This window comes from Suricata suricatta, chromosome 11 (assembly GCF_006229205.1).
Source record: "Suricata suricatta isolate VVHF042 chromosome 11, meerkat_22Aug2017_6uvM2_HiC, whole genome shotgun sequence".
Taxonomy (NCBI): domain Eukaryota; kingdom Metazoa; phylum Chordata; class Mammalia; order Carnivora; family Herpestidae; genus Suricata; species Suricata suricatta.
In genome coordinates, this window is record NC_043710.1 from 10,248,669 (window position 1) to 10,255,405 (window position 6,737).

The 6,737-nt window shown below is 38.3% G+C and overlaps 1 protein-coding gene across 1 annotated transcript in view; it reads left to right on the plus strand.

The window, feature by feature from the left end:
• The first annotated feature begins 6,569 nt into the window (after positions 1 to 6,569).
• The window catches only part of LOC115271713 (membrane-spanning 4-domains subfamily A member 4A-like), a 21,133-nt gene continuing 20,965 nt past the window's right edge, over positions 6,570 to 6,737 (plus strand). The window contains exon 1 of the mRNA XM_029914639.1: positions 6,570 to 6,665. The gene's annotated coding sequence lies outside the window, so the exon portion shown is untranslated. The remainder of the gene's footprint in view (positions 6,666 to 6,737) is intronic.

Here is a 6,737-nt window from a genome sequence, read left to right on the forward strand (position 1 = left end):
TAGTTGAGACCAGGGTAAGGGAACACTAATGACCTCTTTTAACCTAAATCCAATGAACATTTTGTTGTTGTTTTGCCTCTCTGAATTCTTTAGTTTACTGGAAATATTTCTTCCTATGTTAACAATGTTAAGCAATTAATGTATATTATCTAAGACAATCTTCTCAATAATCATATGACATATTATCTACATTTTACAGATAAGCAAACTGAAGCTCAGAGAGCTTATTGGCCCCAGCTCACACAAGGCATGGGATTCAAACCTCGCTCTGTGTGATTCCAGACTCTACACTAATGATGACCAGTAATGTGACCCTTTCTCTTCCTTTAAAGATAGTTTGATTCTCAAAATTGCCATGTAAATTTATTTCAATTATTATTTTTTTAATAGTGCTAACCCGGCTGCCTCCTATACCATCCTCGACCCACATGAATTCCATTCATCCCAAAGAAGCTTGCCCCACTCCTTAGCTTCCCCTGCCATAGGCAGCAGTTTGTCAGTGTCCTGTCTTCAGTATCTTCGGGGCCAAGTTAGGCAGGAATCTCTAAGCCATTGCAACTCAAAGGGTCATGTGCCACACATAAAATCTTGCTTGTGCTCTGCTCTGGCATAAGCTTGAGGCTAATTTAGGGTTTTCTGAAGCTCAGCAAGTAAAATTCCATACTTGCCTTCTGACAAGCCCTCCAAAACTTTCAGAGAGTTCCCTCACTGACCATGCACTTGTCTTTTTGTGAGGGCTAATGTGGGAAGTGCCAAAAACGTCTTTGTTTTCCTTTTTTTTTTTTAAACTTTTCTATTTTTTAATGTTTATTTTTGAGAAAGAGAGAAAGACAGACATGAGTGGAGGAGGGGCAGAGAGAGAGAGAGACACAGAATCTGAAGGAGGCTCTAGGCTCTGAGCTAGCTGTCAGCACAGAGCCTGATATGGGGCTTGAACCCACAAACTATGAGATCATGACCTGAGCTAAGTTGGACACTTACCCAACTGAGCCACCCAGGTGTCCACCGAAACTTCTATACCCCTATAAATTCCTTCCTTTTTGATGATGAATATCTAGGATTTTCTGAAAAGGGCTATTGGGTATTATGGTCATTGAGTAGTTTTGCTAACTTTTTTAAGTTCTGGAGAAATGGACCCAAAGCTGCTTAATTTGGAAGTACTTGTTGGCTGTTATTTTATGATTTCTCTTTCAAATAAAATCCAGGTCCAATAGGAGAAATCACAATCTATCTCATATTATTTTCATTTTGTCTTCCTTTCCCCATCTGTGATAAGTGGAATGTGTTAAGATATTGAAACTTACCATTAAATAAGAATTAAGAGACTACATGCAATAATGAATATGTCTATGTTTTATCTCCCCTTTGGGAGGGAAAAGGGCATTTTTGTTTCTCTGGGGGATAGTTACATTATATTAGATGTGCATATTTTTTAAAGGAATAGATAAATGATGAATAAAGCTTCGATAGTTGTAGGTCTATGAACTAGATGTTCAAGGAATGGAGAAGATTAGACATATGGCTCTGTTTTGACCAGCATCCTTTACTAATTTTTCTGAAAACATATCCAGATTTTCTCCTTTAAGAAATACCCCTCCATGGGGCACCTAGGTGACTCAGTCAGTTAAGCATCTGACTTTGGCTAAGGTGATTACCTCGCGGTTCATGAGTTCGAGCCCCTCGGGCTCTGTAGAGACGGTGAGAAGCCTGGTTGGGCCTCTCTCTCCCCCTCCTTCTGCCCATCCCCCACTTGTGCACATGCTCTCTCTCAGTAAATAAATAAACAAAACTTAAAAAAAGAAAGAAAGGAAGAGAAGTACCACAATTGCAAATGGGATCTAGGAGACCTGTACTTTCTCCTCCTATTTCTCATGTTGGGATCGTGCAGTTTTTGAGTTCCAGTTGTTGTATTTTATATTTTATATGAAAAAGCACTTAGGCTTCAATGTCTAATTGCTTTATTTGTTCAATGCTCTTTCATGGTTTTTTCGTATTAGCTTTTTGCTGAATTATATCCTTTATTAATTCAAAGCAGCTCTGAGGTGACCTTCTGTGTCCAGCTGTTTCTTAGATAATACTTTTTTTTTTATCCTTACTTTTGAGTGTTAATATTTTGTAGGACTTCTTAGAGTTACTGTTCATTGTGTTCTTACAAAATATTGTGAAGTTTCTGTGCCTTCTAACCTTAATGATCCATGGAATCTACTCGTTCCTATTTTACCCTCTAAAATATCTAAAGAGACTAGTTTTCAATTGAAACACTTTGGGAAATACTGGAATAATCCATCGTAGGACCAAGTGGTAGTAGTAGAGGTGACCCCTGCCATCTGGTTGGGCTTGACCAGTGGCAGGAATTGGAGAACGGGAGGAGAGATAGGTCAAGGAATTTATAGAGCCGAGGGTGACCTATCAACCCTGGGGACTTTTCAATAATGATTGAATTTAATAAGGAAACTTAGAGAATTGAGCCTAGTATTTGGGATGCTTTTTATTTAAGGACATTTGATGATTCTGGTGGATGTCCAGTGGTGACTAGCTCTGGTTTTAATTTTAATTTTATTGATTACTAATGAAATTAAACATATTTTCATATATTCTTTAGCCCTTTGGATGTTCTCTTTGTTTGATATACCTGGACAAGTCTCTTGAACAATTTTCTGCTGAGTTGTCTCTTTTCTAGCTAATAGATATAAGAGTTCTTCCTAGGGGCGCCTGGGTGGTTCAGTTGGTTAAGTATCCAACTTTGGCTCAGGTCATGATCTCACAGTTCATGAGTTCAAGCTACGCATCGAGCTTTGTACTGACAGCTCAGAGCCTGGAGCCTGTTTCAGATTCTGTGTCTCCCTCTCTTTCTGCCCCTCCCTTGTTCATACTCTGTCTTTCAAAAACAACAAATAAACATTAGAAAATTTTTAAAAAAGAGTTTTTTCTATGTTCTGGATGTGTGTCCCTTTTGATTATGTATATTTAAAATGTCATCTAATACTCAGTAGGTTGTCAGTTTTCAGTTTCTATTTTTAGAGGTTCTACTTTTAAGTATATACACATTTAAAATTGTTCCATTTTCATGGAGATTTTGACTATACTATTTTTATAAGTATGTAATATTCTTATACATCAGCAATGCTTTATGTTTATGATATGTTTGATATTAATAAGCCTTTGGTTTAGGATTTGCTTGATGCATCTTTTCTCATTCTTTTACTTTACACTATGTTGTATTTATTAAGATTTACCTTTAAAATAGCAAGTAATTAAGTTTTGGCTTTTTTATCTGGTCTGAAACCTTTGTTACTAATTACACATAATACATTTACTCATGTATTTGGAATTAAATCTACAGTCTTACTATTGTCTTTCCTGGAAGAAATAAAAGTTCTAATTCTTACCAAAATCAGGTAAATCAGATATACCTGCTGTGATTTTTTAGAATTATAAGTAAACACATAGTAAAATATATAAAAGTACCAGACTAATCAAAGGGAAAAATATAATAAAAATACTCTTTGAAAAAATACTCATATTGAAAATAATGCAATAAAGGGGGGATAAGAGAATACAGATCAGTTGCCAAAACGATAGAAAACATTTTTTTATTGGTTCATGTGTTTAATCTAGTTACTCTCTCTTATGGTATTTATTTCCTTAAACACTCTGTGTCATTTCACACTTGAACTTGGTAATAGCTTTTTTCATGTCAGTGAATATACAATCTGCTCACCACAGCCTACATCTGATGACCATGAGGGAAGAGTAGGCACTAAGCCAGGTTGTATGTGCAGGTAGATTGTGACTTAAGTGGGAGAGCACCCTGTCTCTCTAGACCAAGGTCCCCTCTGAGCCTCCATCTTCAGAATCCTGCTCTAGGGGGTATAGTAATAGTCAGGACATTCATGGGCACACCACTTCCATAAGACCCTTCTCCCTACTTTCTCTTCTTCCCCTGTTATTTTGGAGGCTTGAAGTCATTCCTGCCTCTGTTCTGCTGCTCACGTTTTGTGTATTTGCATGGAGCAGAATGTAATTTTGTTTGGGATGCAGTTCTTAAATTTTGGGACTAAACCACATTGGTGCGTCTTGCCTGGGTGACGGGCAAAGGGAAAACTCATCCAGATCTTCCCAACATTATTTTAAAACTCAGTGATCTAAACAACTGCCCTGGGCTCTGCCCCCACCCCCTCCTTACTTACAGTTTCTGACCCTGAACTTGAACCTTGTGTTTGCTCTTATTTCTAAGGCAGTTTTCATCTGTGCTTACTCTGGGTCAGAGAGATTCTATGCATGCTTCTCTGTCAGGTCATTTCTACTCTTCACTGTGTTTCCATAGTTCTTCAAAATCACATGCCAGCTACTGGTGTCTCTTTTTTGTTATTTCAGGCCTTCTGGGATGGGAGAGGAGATTGACCCTAGCCCTCAGTCCAGCATCTCAGCCTCTTTTGAAGTCATGAAACTCTCTATAGCCTCGGACATCTGTGACGGCACATTTTTCTAGTTTTCCTGATACATTCCTAACTCGCTTTTTATATCCTCTACGAACCTCTACTTCTGCTAATACTGGTTTTATCTTCCCTCAAAGGGTTTAGTCTTCTCTGCACTATGACCCCGGTGATCTCATCCTTCTGCCTGAGATGCTGCCTGCTCTCACTCCCTGGCTCCCTCCCTCCGTGTATCCAACTCCTACCCATCAACTTTATTTGATGGTCTTGACAAAGTTCAAACTAAACATGCTCAAAATTTTCCTATTTGTACCCATAATTTCATCCCTGCCCTTGTCTGTTTCCTTAGTGAATGGTCCTATCACTCATTCAGCTCCCTAAATGTCCTACGCATCCATCCTACCAAGTACAATAGTTTCTACTCCCCAATCATCTTTCAAACTCATTTGCTTCTCTCCACCTTCATTAGCTAATGCGGCCATTCAGGTAACTATCATTTTTTCCATATTGAATCTACCTCTGTGACTTCAGTGTCATTTCTTCCTACTGTTTCTCTACATAGTACCTAGGACAATATTTCTGAAAAACTCTTTTTATGTTTTCATTTTGAGAATGGTAACTCCAGAGGATTCCAAACAAGAGTCTTCTGAATTAGACAGAACTGTATTTCAACGATATCTACACGAATTCTATGCATGTTCTGTGAACATGAAAGTAGACATACTTCTTAAGTACATGGCCTAACACATAGTAAATATCAAATCAATTTTAAGCATAGATTAAATTACATTCATTAACATGAAGACTTTATAAATTCTCATTACTAGAATAAATTCCAAAGTTCTGAAGGTGATGTAAAGCCCTGGATTGTCTGACTATTCTTACTGGCTACTCCTGTTATATTCTTCAGTGATTATGAAGTTTTTCAGTTTGTTGACTGCACCATAATCTCTCTTGCCCTTTGGTTTTTCTTCATTTTACTGATTGTGTTGGAAAGCCCTTCATCCCCCAACTCTCCTTCCATTCTCCTGCTCATTCATCAGGTCCCCAGTTGGATGCTGCTTCTTCGGGAAGTCTCCTCTGCATATCCAGAGTTGGATTAATTAATCCAATTCTATTAGCTCTCTTAGGCTATTCTACTCCACTTCACAGGGAACCGGTTATCCTGGATTATGGTGGTATATCACCTGGTACACCTGGTGATCTGTAAGCTCCTTAGGGCAGGACTGTGTCTATCATTTTTCACCATTAAAAAAATTTTTTAATGTTTATTTTAGGAGCAAGAGAGACAGACAGCATGAGTGGAAGAGAACCAGAGAGAGAGAAGAGAGGCAGACTTAATCGACTGAGCCATCCAGACACCCCTTTTTTTCACCATTTTATCTTCAGTACATAGAACACTGATGGCTCAAAGTAATTTTTCTGTAAGTGTTTAATGAATAAGAACTGAACACCACTAGCTTTCTCCTGCGTATAAAATATTGAGTTCCTATTGCACATGAGGAATCTTATGCTCAGAGAAATAATAAGGCCATGAATAAATGGTTGGAATTGGCTTTGTCTTAGTCGAATACCAGGCTCTTTCTATGATACCAGATGTTTCTTTGATTTAGAAACGTGTCTTATTAACTATTGCTATTCAACCTACTTGTTGCCATTTTACAGGCATTCATCCCTAATGTTGGATTTTCATGTAAATGATATATGTAAATTGTGTATTGAATGGTTAACACGCGGTTTTCTAGGGAGATGAGAACAGGTGAAAATGTGTGAAATTGTGAAGAGGACTTTTTAAATGAGTTTTAAATGCCATTAAATTAGTTTGTGTGTATAAACACCTTTAAGCAGTCTGACCCACAGTCAATCCTCAAGCACTGATTTCCCCTGATAAACATAGTAATAATACGCTGTATGCCATATACACAGTATTATACATACTATTATTTTCCTATAAAAGACTGTATGAGGCAGTCACCGCTTGTTCAGCAAATTTCACAAAAGGCATACACACCCATTGTTGGGACACTGAATCACTTAGTGCTTCCGACATAAAAAAAAAAGGAACAAGCTGTGCATCTGAGAAATACTCAGCACCGCCTTCAGGGTTCAGAAAAACTACAGGAGAGGAATGCAGATTTGACCCGAGTGAGGGGTGTAGCAGGGGCAGGCGCTTGCCAGAGTCTCCGGCGCTCATAAGACACACTGCAGATACTGCAGTCTTGAAGAAAGGTAGGGACTTGCCTTCCTAGGCTCTGGGGCTAATGGTTTTCTCATCCACTGGTTCTAGGATCCCTGGGAGTC